A 13,258-nucleotide genomic window follows, 5' to 3' on the forward strand; every position below is an offset into this window, starting at 1 on the left:
TGCACCCCAATGTTCATAGCAGCACAATTTACAATAGCCAAGTACTGGAAGCAACCTAAGTGCCCATCAGCAAATGGGTGGATCCAAAATCTATGGTACATTTACACAATGGAATTTTACACAGCAGAGAGAAAGGAGGAGCTTATACCCTTTGTGAGAGCATGGATGAAACTGGAGAGCATTATGCTAAGTGAAATAAGCCAGGTGGTAAGGGACAAATATCATATGATCTCACCTTTAACTAGAACATAATCAATAAAAGAAAAAAGCAAACAGAATATAACCAGAGACACTGAAGTTAAGAACAATCTAACAATAACCAGAGGGGAGTGGGGAGGGGACTGTGGGAGAGGGGTTTACAGGAACTACTATAAAGGACACATGGACAAAATCAAGGGGGAAGGTGGAGGCAGGGGAGAGAGGTGGGTTCAGCTGGGGTGGGGTAGAGGGATGGGGAGAAAAGGCAGACAACTGTAATTGAATAACAATAAAAAAAAATTTTAAAGAATTAGAAGGGGAAAAAAAGAAATTGAACCATTTTTTTTTTAGACTTTATTTCTTCTAGAGCAGCTTTAGGTTCACAGCAAAATTGACAGGCATGTACAGAGGTTTCCTATATGCCCCTTACCTCACGTATGTGTAGCCTCTTACCTAATCAACATCCTTCACCAGAGTGGTATGTAAGTTACCAATGATAAACCTATATTGACAGATCATAATCATCCAAAGTCATAGTTTACATTAGGGTTCACTTTGATGTTGTGCATTCTGAGCTTGGACAAATGTATAATGATATGTATCCACCGTTACAGTACCATACAGAGTAGTTTCATGGTCCTAAAATCCTCTGTGCTCCACCTATTTATCCCTCCCCTCCCTACCTCCTAATCTTACTGTCTCCATAGTTTTGCCTTTTCCAGAATGTATATAGTTGGATACATACAGTATATAGCCATTTCAGATTGGTTTCTTTCACTTATTAATTTTCATTTAAGGTTCCTTCATGTTTTTTTCGTGGCTTGATAGCTCATTTCTTTTTAGCACTGAATAATATTCTGTTGTCTGGATGTACCACAGTTTATTTATCCATTTACCTACTGAAAAATAACTTGGCAACTTAAAAGTTTTGGCAATTATGAATAAAGCTGCTATGAACATGCATATACAGAGTTTTGTGTGGTCATTTCTTTTAACCACCAAATATGGGATCTTGTAAAAGGGGCCCTTCTGGAACAACTATATAAATTATTTGAGACTCTAGCAAAATAAGGCAGGGACATTAAATATAATCTGAATATTTCAAAAGGTTGAATCAGCCTAAATCTCTCCTTGAGGCAATCATATCTAGATCCAAGCCTCTGCATGGCTTCTAAATTTATAAATTCAAGAAGCCTCAGTTTTCTCCTCTGTGAAAGGCAATAGCAGAACTTTCTCTTCCTACCCAGAAGTTGTTAAAATAACTGGAAAAAAATACACTTGAAAGCACCACAATATGGGTGGCTATTATTGTGTGCAAAGAAGGATTCGTTGCCAAGGGAATTCAATAGGGCATTCAATCTGGGTGGGCATATTCAGTTGGGTATGGCCAGGGCAGAGCTGGCAGGAATGGGGAGGCAGGCAAATCTGGTGACAAGTAGGTCTGGCCTGTCCTTAAGGTTCCTGGGCTTTGGTATCTAGAAATCAAGAGCATTGCTTTCCTCTCTGAATTCCAGCTTCTTAAAGGTGGACATGCTAGCTTCTGGGGACAAATCATGTGCCCTATTCCCAGGAGAAGAATTGGTCTTGGATGGCAATCTCTCATGAGAGAACAAGATCAGGGCAGGGCAGGGATGAGGATAAAAATGGGCCACTGGAGAATTTACAAAGGAAAAGATTGAATGGCTTTGCAGTATTGGACCAAATAAAGCAGCAGATGCAAGTGAGCTCCTGAAAGCATCTTTTCTGCTGAGTGAGTGAGGCCTGGGCTGGTCAGACCTAAATATCACTCATCCCTACTTCCATGCTGAGAACCATGGCGGGCAGAGTTGGAAGGGATCTGTCACTTGATTAGCCCTTTCCCTTTTGGTTAGCACCACTTATTAGAAAATTCTCTATTGAACCAAAACTCCTCCTTGAACATTCTCTGACCACCCCACCCTCCACTTGGCCCAGGCAGAGTCAAAGAGCCCTCTTCTGTGCTTTCCTGCCCCCCAGTGAATACCAGCACTAGGCATTTCTGACACAGTATTGCTTGTACTTCACAATAATAGAAACCAGTTCACCACTGTGCACATAGCCCAGTGCCTAGGATTATCTGTGGGATTCAGTGTACTTAACAAAATATGTCCATCATTGGTCTATGCTACCTCTGCTGAGAATATCCAGCACACACTTGATTCTTCTCCCCCCAGCAGCACTTCCAAAAATGCACTCTTTCTCCAGGCTAACCAGCCCCTCTTCCCACAGCTCTGGCTTCAAGTCCTCTTCCCTCCTGACCCACCTCCATCTCAAACCCCACATTATCCCACGCATGGGCTTCAACATAGTGTGCTTGGGATATTGTGTCTTCCTACAGCCCAAGCTCCCTCTATGTGCAGCACTCCCTTGGCCAACCCACCTACTGACCTCAGCCCTCAACTGGAGCTGGACCAGGAAGTGGAATCCTGTAGAAAGAAGGCTGAAAGGGGTACTGATTATCTCTGTGACCTTGGTCAGTCACTTTGGCTCTCAGGACTTGGTTTCCTCATCATGAAGATTCTTTCTAGCTCTAAGGTTTGATGAAGCCAATAAATGTAAGACTTCTCCACTTGACACACTTTTATCAATCACACACAATGTGCCTAACTCTGGGCCGGGTGCTGGGATTTGATGCAAAGCAGAGATGGTGCATGAAGGGAGAAACATCCTTTACCTCTTCAACACCACTCTCCTGCCAACCCCTAAAAGAGGAAACTATATGTCCTTATAAGTACTGGTGTTGAATTAATTAAACAAGGAGGCCATTAGAATGAGATGGCTTTAATGCCTTAGTAGCCTACTGTTAAAGAGGAAAATCACAGGCCCAAAATGGAGTCACTTATGCTAAAGCCCATGATACAGAATCTAGAGTTAATACCTGACCTAACTGCAGTTTCAATCTTCTCCAGGAATGTAATCTTAATAGGTCAATCTGGAATTATCTGGTCAGTATCAACGATGTAGGTAATCTGTCACCAGAGCCCTCTCCACCCCAGGGGAAGCTGAGATAATCTGCCTTACAGGACCCTTGCCTTCCCCAGAGGGAAGATATCCTTGCCTGAAATAATCATTTCTTATGTTAATAACTTTCTTGTCCCACTTAGTTTCTGCCTATAGAAGCCTTCTATACAGTACAGTATCTTAGGGCTCCTCTCTACTTGCTAGATGGGATGTTGTCCAATTCATTAGTTGTTCAATAAAGACAATTAGATCTTCAAATTTAACTTTTGTTCCTTAGAGCTTCTAAGCAAACCAAAATCTAGGTCTATAATGCCTCAAGGTTAAGAAATCAAACCTAAAAACCACCAATCACAAACAGCCAACTATAATGCAACTGCTTAAGCTATAGCTGTTGGGAACTGCCCTGCCTGGTTTCAGAAGCTGTAAACCCCATGGCTAAGGCTGAGTAAAAAGACCCTGGGACCATAAACCACTAAGGAGACAAAGCTTATCTCCCTGGCAGGGGGCGCCACCTCTGCCCACTTTACTACACCCTGCTTGGCCCCCAGTGCATGACCAGTTAGCCAATGACGGGTAAGATTCCTCAAGGGAGGGATGACCTAAGACAGGCATGGTCATGAAGAAGCCCTCAGGGAAGGACTTGGGGGGCTATAGAAAAAGGGGGTGATGGACCCTTGCCCCTTGGCTTTGACATAGCCTGAGTCCTCATTCTGTCTGCAAGAAGTCTCCTAATCTCTTGGCTGCCTTACTTCCCCTGCCTGAGTTAAGCCTGAAACAATGGCAGAGGGTGGTGCAGTCCTGTGCTGGAAAGGGCAGATTCCCTGGGGTGATCAGGCCTAAGAAAGAATACATAAAACCCTGTGAAACCTGCATTGCTAAGAATGCTCTCAGTTTTCTGATAAGGGTCCAAGCATGAAATGAGTTTGTTTCCCAAAGTTTTATAGCCCTTTAGCTAACTGACCCTGACTCAGAATAAGCCCTCAGAGTTCTTTGTATGTTATCTATTGTTTGATCCTTACTGCCTGACAATGATTGATGAGCTTTACCTGTATTCCTGTGCAAATAGAACCCAATAAAAGCCCATTGAGGAACGGGCTCCTGGCCCTTCTCCTTTGAGAGATCAGCCACCTTTCCTCCCCAAGCATATCATGTCTTGGTAGACTTATTCTCATCCGTGGAGGCCGGGGGCGGGGCTCTGCCTGCAGAACCCCCCCACATATAGCCAACCAAATTATTTTCTAGTTTTGTTTCCACCTCATCTTATAAAAAGTCTTGCCCAATGCTCTCATTGGTGGAGCACTCCTAACCTCTTCTGGCCGGACACTACCGAATTCCAAACAACTTTTGCTCAAATAAACTCAAACTTTTTAATATTCCTCAGTTTATCTTTTAACAATGACAAGAATTTGCTCCCCACCTCCTCTCATTTTTTCTGTCCTCAGAAGCAGTGACTATCTGATTTTTCAGACTGGGAAAGCAGTCTGGCAGATCTGTGTGTGTTTGGAGTTTCCTGTGGTGATTCAGGCACACCCCTCCTTCCTCCATTCAGTAAGATCTCTGAAGGGACTGCCCACACCTGAGACCTGCAGGTGTCCTGCTGCGCTGCAGTGACTGGAGGACAAACTCAGCCCTGGAGGGGAGGAGTAGAGTTTATTATGTTTTGAGGCCAAGTCACTCTCTTCAATCCAGCTTCATTAACAGTAAAAAGCCTAATAATAATAAAGAAAAGCCTAACAATAATAATAAAGAACCTAGCCACCTCTTGTGCTTATTTCCCAATTCATAGCTGTCATCCCTAAACCATCCCCCAACTCCAAAAGCCTCACTCACCTGGAATGCAGGCTGATGGGGTAGCTGTAATCTAGCTTAGCCAATGGATGTTAGGGATCAGCCCACACTGCTATGGGAACACACAGAAGGCTTCCCAGCCCAGTCCTGCAGATCAGAGAGGGCTTCTTGGAGGAAAGGACACCCAAGAAACTAGAGGTGAAGTGTGAGCTCAGCAGGTGGTAAGGAGGATGTGCCAGGGATGGCTGTGCGGTACCCACTCAGGACGAGTATGCAGAAGGAGCAGCTTGTCCTGCATCTAGTTGTACGATGAAGAAAGTACTTGACAAGGGCAAGCCCAGAGGCAGGCAGGCCAGTTATGAGGCTGTCGCCATGACCCAGTGTGAGCAAATGGTGATGTGCACTGAGAAGTGGTTGTGGGAAGGGGAGAATTGTGGAAGATTTGAGGCATAGTCAGGAGGCAAGTGTGTGACTGTGACTGATTTGATGAGGGGGTGAAGAAGCGAGGGGAGGTGGGACAGCTAGCAGGTTCTAACCCTAGGATAACCTTCATATCTGGCTGGACTTTTGGAGGGGAAAAGGTAAAGGGAGAGGGGAGGTAGGAGTAGCACCCTGATGCTGAAGGCGTGTTTATATCACCTCGTAATGCTCCGCTAATTAATACATGGGAGGTTGTGTCACCATTTCACTCTGCTGATTTGCCTCTTGAGACAAAAGGAAAATTGGAATTAAGAGGAGACAATGGAATTGCCAGCAGGATTATTAGCTTCATTGAAGTTAATGAAAGGAGTGGGAGGGGAAGGAGAGGAGCGCCTGGGGGGAACTGTGACTCAGGCTGGGAGCAGCAGGGGAAGAGGAAGACTGGGAGAATAGTGGCTGAAAGGAATCTCTGCCCTTCTCAGCTCCAGAGGTCCTAGGGGTGCACCAAAGTTGGGAGCTCTATAGAGGGCAGGATACCATGAGAAGAAGACATGGGTCAGGAGTAGGAGGGAGATGTGCCCAAGCAAAGGGAGGGCAGCAAGGTGACAGAGGGGCTGCAAGGGGGGAGTAGGGTACAGAGGAGCCTTTTTGAGGGCATCTGGGGGTAGGCAGTCCCAGATCCTGACCCTCCCGGTGCTGTCCAAGTCCAGTTGTCTGCCCTTTAGGGGTAGATAAAGGGGTTGCATTTCTCCAAAGGGGGCCCAACTAACACTCCAACTCCTCCCCATTAGCAAGACCCAGCTCAGCCCTCTACCCTAGGTACCAAGACACAAAGGCCAGACCTCAGGATTCAGCTCAAGTCCCTAAAAGTTAAAAAAAGATGCCACGGATGGAGAAAGCAGAAATAATTACGGCCCAAGCCAAAAGCAAAGCTGCAGGCCTGGGCACATCAGGGAGCTTGTGTGTGCATACACACATGCTCGTTCACATGCTCACTACAGCCCACGTGGGTCAACCAACCCACATGAGCACATACACCCAAACTGGAATGCACACAGGCACACACATGCACTCACACTTGCACACTCACCCAACCTTGGGAAGTTCTAACCCTGATTTTGACATGACTGTCTCCTTTGTAAACCCATTCACAGGCCAGCTCCCCTTCCCAGTAGCGTGGACTGGGTTTGCTGCCCCAGACATGCGTCTGGTGTCCATCCCTCCTTGTTTCTACACACTGCATTACTTAGAGGGGAGGTAGGGTTACATGGCCACTCCAGCAGGGTTGCCAGGACAACCAGGGCTCTACCCTGCTCAGCTAAGCCCCAGACTGCCCTCTCTACAGAAATAAGGAGATGAGGCACTCAGAAAACATGATGCAGTTTCACTTCCAGAGTGGGTTTTTTCTTGTACACAGCTCATGAGTCACTAGATTAGCACCTTTCCAATTCCTGGGAGGCAAAAACCCAATTATCCTCTAAAGGTTTATTAAACCTTCCTGCAGAATGATGGCTCTATTCTTGTTGAAAGCAGCAGCCAGTATCACAGGGAGCTGCAGAGCTCAGCAAGCTGAGAGCCCAACGTTCAAGGTAACTTCATGTCCTTATTTCAAAAGTGAACTTTAAAGAACTCACATCACAGCCTCAGTAGCACCTCGCACCTTCAGTGAGACATGGTGGGACAGACAGCCCAAATGGGGAGACTGGAAGGGCAAGGGAGTTCATCCCAGGAAACTGCACCCATGGCCTTGCACTTCTCCAACTCCACAGCATGGAAGGTTCTGTCACAGCTAAACAAGACTGCATGCCTCATAGGCTTCTAGGACATGCTGGGAAGAGTTGCTGGACTCTTTGGGAGGTCTTTGGGACTGAGGCAGTCAGCATCACAGGCGGGCGGCCCTGTCCAGTTTGGGTTAGAGGAACAGTTGGAGATGTCAGACTTGTCACAATGAAAGGCTGCCACACACCTTAATGAGTTGTGCACACAATGGGCAATGGGCTAAGCAGGAATCTGGATCTGAAATCACTGTATCCTTGTTATGTGACAGTGAACAACTAAGGGCCCTCTCAGAGTCTTCATTTTTTCAGTTGTAAACTAAGCAGGATGCTGATAAACTCCCTTTTAACTATAACATACTGTTTTCTCAGTGAATCCATTAAAGCTGCCAGCTGCATCCATCCAGCAGCTTCAGCTAGACCTCTCAGCTGTGCAGGGAGCCTGCTTCTTCCCCATTACCTTGATGCCCATGACTCACAGGCCTTGTCCCCATGATCCTCCTGGATCCCAGGGACAATCAAACAAATATATTTGACAAATATTGTGTGCCAAGCACCATGCAAGATATCAGGTAGATTAGGTGAATAATGAGAGCCATCAGCACCCTTTGTAGGGAACCTACAATGAGCCAGGAACTGTGCATAGATTATCCCATTATCCTCTCCCATGATTACAGAAGGTATTGCTATCTTCATGTTACAAATGAAGAAACTGAGCCTCACAAAGTTTAAGTAATCTGACCAGCACAATTCAAGGTGGAGTTTGAATTGAAGTCTGTGCCTTTATCCATAAGATATACCACCTCCCAGTATATAAATCACTGATTGTGGCCTTTAAAAATCTGATTGGCAGGCCACTATGACTGCAGCTTTCTTTAGACTTTCTCCTGCCCATCTAGTGGTTGTCAGCTCCAGACTGTGTCTCCCTGGGAATGAGGGACTTCCTGGTATCTGACTCCTGGAGCCCAGGAGCACACAGCCTCACACAGGATGCATACTTTGTGTAAGAAAGAACGTCTGTGTGGTAATGAAGGGAGAATCTGGTCCCAAAGCTAAAAATTTTGCAAAGTCAGCTCAAAAAGTTTGCAAGATAACAAAAGGACAGCCTGGGGCAGAGACACAACCAGGAGCCAGGAGAAGTGGGAGGGGTTATAGGCTAGTGGGACAGCTGAGCCCCAGACCTTTTGCCTTGAGAATTGGCACTTGTTTTTTAGCAATATACTTTTACACTTTAAGCAGTAGCACACAGCTGATTATGTCTCTTTCCCCCTTTTAATCCGTTACCAAGTTCTGTGCTGTAATCAGGAACCCCAGCCTGTCTCTACTGTCACCAGTGTCTTTCATGCTCTGTTCAAGTTCTTTGTGGGGTCAATGGACATGGCCCTTTCCCCTCCCATGACACGGCTGGCCATAAGGAATGTGTATTGTTTGGGAATGGATTGTAACTCCTGACAGACCTAGGTAGGCTTAGGAGGAATGGAAAATCACCAGGCAGGAAAACTACCGTGGGAAACTGTAGCCGGGGAAAATGCCTGCCTGGGAAACTGCCTGCTGACCCTACCCAGGACGAACAGATGCCCAGCTAAGACTGGGGTCTGGGGTCCACCTATCCAGCATAACAGGATGCAGCTCTAACTTAAGCCTGACAAGATGTATCAGGAACAATGATGAGCAGAAATGGCACCCAGCAACCAGCTCTAGCCAATCAGAATCTGACACCCCAAACAGTTACCCTTTGCAGGTTTTTGCACTTAAAAACCCTGCCCTAAGAACAACCAAGCAAGTCCCAACCTCCCTTGGTTGGCTCCACTTTTCCCTCTTATTCCCTGCTAATAAACCCTGCTCCTTAGCTTGCTGCATCTGTCTGGTTTCTTGAGTGACTCTGACCTAGCAACTCCCTCCTTATCTCCTTTTGGGAGTGCCTTCTTGTCCTGTGTGATTGCTTCTTGACCCTTTTACACACTGAGGTAATGCAGTTTAGCGGCACTTTGTCTGGGACCCCTTATAACAAGCCTTAGACTGGACAAGGTACAGTTTCTCTCACACCGACCTGCCGCTGTCGGTACATTCCTTTGTAATGTGAGTAATAAATGTCATGTCCACATTGGCTAGTCCACCAGGTGGTTTTTTTGGGAATATCATGAACACTTAAGCAGCTCCCCAGTTTGGATTTGGAGCTCCTGTGCTACATTCATCATGAGCTCCAGGCCAGTTGGCCTGTTCTCCAGCAACACAGCCAACATCACTTTACAAACCAGTGCTGGAGACATACAAGGGGATATTAAGTTATTCAACAGAGAACGAGACCAACGGTTAAATTCTTTAGTGTTTTAGCAATGAAACTCCTCTTTCCAGAGACACAAATAAAACCTCCAGGATGTACAATCGCAACAGCTTTCAATATTTTTCTGAGCTAGTTTCACTCAGACAAGAAGATTGTTTATTGTTATTGATATTCACTTCCTATTTGCTTACTTCTTACAAATAGCCCGACTCTATTAAGGAAATCAGAAATGGCATCAGTACTTATCACATCAATTGTTAAGGTATTTTTTTCTGTAAGCAACATCTTCTGTAGCTCAGTGGATATCAATGGCATAATTAGAATTAGTTGCATTACTTAATTAGTTAGAACATTTAATGTTCTCCCAACTGTTCCTTTAAAGTCATTTGAGCTTGAATGTAAGTCTACTGAAGAATAAAATATTTCCATAAATATTGCAGTAAAAAATGTAATTACACTTCAGTTGCCCCGTGGATTTATTTGCATTAGTTGAGAAGTTCTATTCTGGAATGCCTATCTCACCTTCTCAGCTCTTTCTTAGACCCTTAATTAACTAAATAACCATCTTGCTACTTGACATGCTACTTGACAGGCCTCAGATTCTAGTTTCATGGAAACCTGCAACATCATCCAAGGAGACAGGCCCAGCCTAGAGAGGGAGTGTTATACAGCCCATCCTGACTGAATTGGACTGTCTCATCTTTCCACTCTACTTGCTGTGAACTAATATTAATAATATGAAATAACCATGTAATGAGAATTTACAACTTACTGGGAATTGTGCTGAGTATTTATATATATTATCTAATTTATTTCTCCCATCAACTCTGGGAAGAATGCATTATTATCCCAGTTGTACTGGTGAGAAATTTGAACACAGAAAAGTAACATAATTTGCTCAAATATACAGCATGAGTAAATGACAAAGCTGGGATTCAAACCCAGGTTTGCCATGCTCTAAAATTTGTTTATTCCACCAGGTGGCCGTCCATTTTTGCCTTCCAGTTTATACCACAAAATAGATCTATAAAGGACTGCATACTTGGTCATACCATAGTCCTTCCCAAATGGTTTCAGGTCTCTGACCATCACCCAATGGTTATTCTTTGGAGAAAGTGCTCTCAAGGAAGGTATTCTCTAAGCAAAACCCATGGAGGCTGCTTCAAGCACCACCCACCTCCTATATCAACCATCCCAGCCACTCTGTCACATCTCCCTGCCCACAGACCACAGAATCTTAGAGTATTGGAGTTGGGAGGGCCCTTGAACATTATGTAGTTAACACCTCAGTTTGCATAGAAGCAAACTAAGGCCTAGAGAGGTTTAAGCTACTGGTCAGAGAACACACAACTAGTTAGCATCACAGCAGGTTCTAGAAACTATATCTGGTCATTTTTGTTGAATAAGTTGGCATCCCATTAGGACATTTGCCCCTCAAATGTATCTCCCATGAATAATTCATCTGATCTATTATTAAGTTCTATCTCAAAGTCCTATATAAGTTTAAAATTCTAGGGCTTTGGCTATATTTTCAAATTGCACAAAATCAGTGACAAAGCAAGGTGCACTTGCTTTGAACCACTGTATAAAATAGCATTTCCTCTGCTATCCCTCTCAAAAGGGTGCCTTCCAGACCCCATGTCAAATCTCTACCATCTCAGGCTCTGTTCTAACACAAGATCCTCCACATCTCTGAGTCATCTTCAAGGCCTTTTCCCACCTCTTTTCTACCTTTGGGATGTCTTTTTAGGGTGTGGTGCTCTGAATTTTAATTAGTCTCTCTGTCTGGAAGAAAGCTTGCCATTAATGTCTGTCACTCTTTCTGCCCTCAGAACCCTGAGCCCTAGAACTAGTCATTCCTAGGTTAAGCTCATTCACCACACTAAGATCTGCACAGGCAATTTCTACGGGGCACTCGGGAATCTTCAAGCTCCCCATTCTCTTCTGGAGTCCCCTTGTCAGTGTCCAAAATTCCTTTGTCCAAAATGGGGTCAGACCCTCTCTGACAGGCCCTTTGAGCTCCAAATTTCCTCATCTGTGTAGTGAAGGATATAATTTGCAAGGTCCTTTAAACTAGCTTTGTGGCTTTTGACAAATGACTAAGTCTCAGTTTTCTCACCTGTATAATGGGTATAATAATATAGTTCAATATTTATATAAGCATAATGTTTAACACAGAGTAATCATCAATAAATGTTAGCCATTATATTATTATTTTAGTATTATCTGAGGGTTTTGTAAAAAGAGAGGAAAAAATGAACAAAAGGCCAGATGTAGGGCCTATATTCAACAGTGGGCCAAAATCTGCCTGCAGCAAGCCCCTGGGAAGCCTGGGCAGGGTAGGGTGCCTCCTACAAATAGGAGGCTCACACTCACTGGCTGATCTCAGCCGTCACTCTGAGTGTAGGGCCTGGGAAATGTGATCTCACTGAGGGCAGTAAGTTATCCAGTGTAGGAAGCTAGACGTCCCTCCACCCAGCTGGGACTTTGTGACTATTATGAGCTGAATTGTGTTCGTCCAAAGGATGTATGTTGAAGCCCGAACGCCTGGTACCTCAGAATGTGACTGTATTTGGGGATAGGTCCTTTAAAGAGCTAAGTTAAAACGGGTTTGTTAAGGTGGACCGTAATCCAATATGGCTAGTGTCCTTATAAGAAAATATTAAGACACAGACTGAGATAGAAGACACTTGTATGCATAGGGAGATGATCAAGGGAGGACACGGGGAAGACTGCAGGCAAGGAGGGAGGCCCCTGGAAAAACCAGTCCTGTCAACACTTTGATCTTGGACTTCCAGGCTTCAGAACTGTGAGAAAAGAAATCTTTTTTGTTTAAACCCCCAGTCTAAGCTATTCGTTATGGCAGTCCCAACAGACTAGTATAGAGTGCCTTTCTGAAGAGAATAACTTGCTGAAGATCTGGTGTGGCTGAGACACCAGCTGGGACTTACAAACTCACAGTCCTGATGCAGTTGCTGTTATGCGAGCTCCGCTTCCCCTTCCCCTTTATTTATTTTATCCTGCTCTTCATCCAGAAAGCTCCAAGGCTCCTCAGGGAGCTGTAGGGGGGTGGAGAGGGGTATACGAATAACAGAATACAGAAAATCAGCATTCCTGTTTAGAAGTGCAGATCAGCCCCTGGAAGCTGAAGTGGTATTTGCAGCAGACAGGTTGTGCATCCTGAGGCTTCAGACATTGGACTAGGCTGATTAAGGAAGCATGGCCTCCGACCTATCTTATGGTACTCAGAGTAAAGAGCAGAGGCCTCATTACTACTAGCCTTCTCCCAGGCCCACATGTGCAGCAAAAGGGGCTAGACTAGAGGAGAAAAGCCCCAACGAGGGAGATAAATGATATAAATACCCACATGGTCTTCCTTCATAATAAGGACTGAGTTCCTTTACTGTCTGTCCTCATCTACTAAGTGAGATACTCATCCCTGCCTTCTTAGCTTGGTGTGAGAGTAAGCATGGCGTTATTTCTGCAAGTGATGAAGGTTGTTGAAACTGTTGTGCAATTACTCTCTGCAGGAATACGTGGTTGGTAAATCAGAAGAACACTAGCAAAATCAAGCAGCAGGCTGAGAAAGAATTCAGACACTCGTGGGCTAGAGAAACTCAGCAGGTATTAAATGAAGTTGAAATTGGTTGTTAGGGCCCAGAGACTGACTCTGAGTTAGCAGAGCAGTCTCTAGAGCCAAGAGATTTTATAACAACTACTCTTCTTTAGTTCCCATTCCCAAAGAGCCTGAAGTTTTTGGAGAAGATAGAGATTTTATTTGGACTAGTCTCTGATGAAAATTATCATTACAGTG

The sequence above is a fragment of the Desmodus rotundus genome, chromosome 5 (genome assembly GCF_022682495.2).
Source record: "Desmodus rotundus isolate HL8 chromosome 5, HLdesRot8A.1, whole genome shotgun sequence".
Taxonomy (NCBI): domain Eukaryota; kingdom Metazoa; phylum Chordata; class Mammalia; order Chiroptera; family Phyllostomidae; genus Desmodus; species Desmodus rotundus.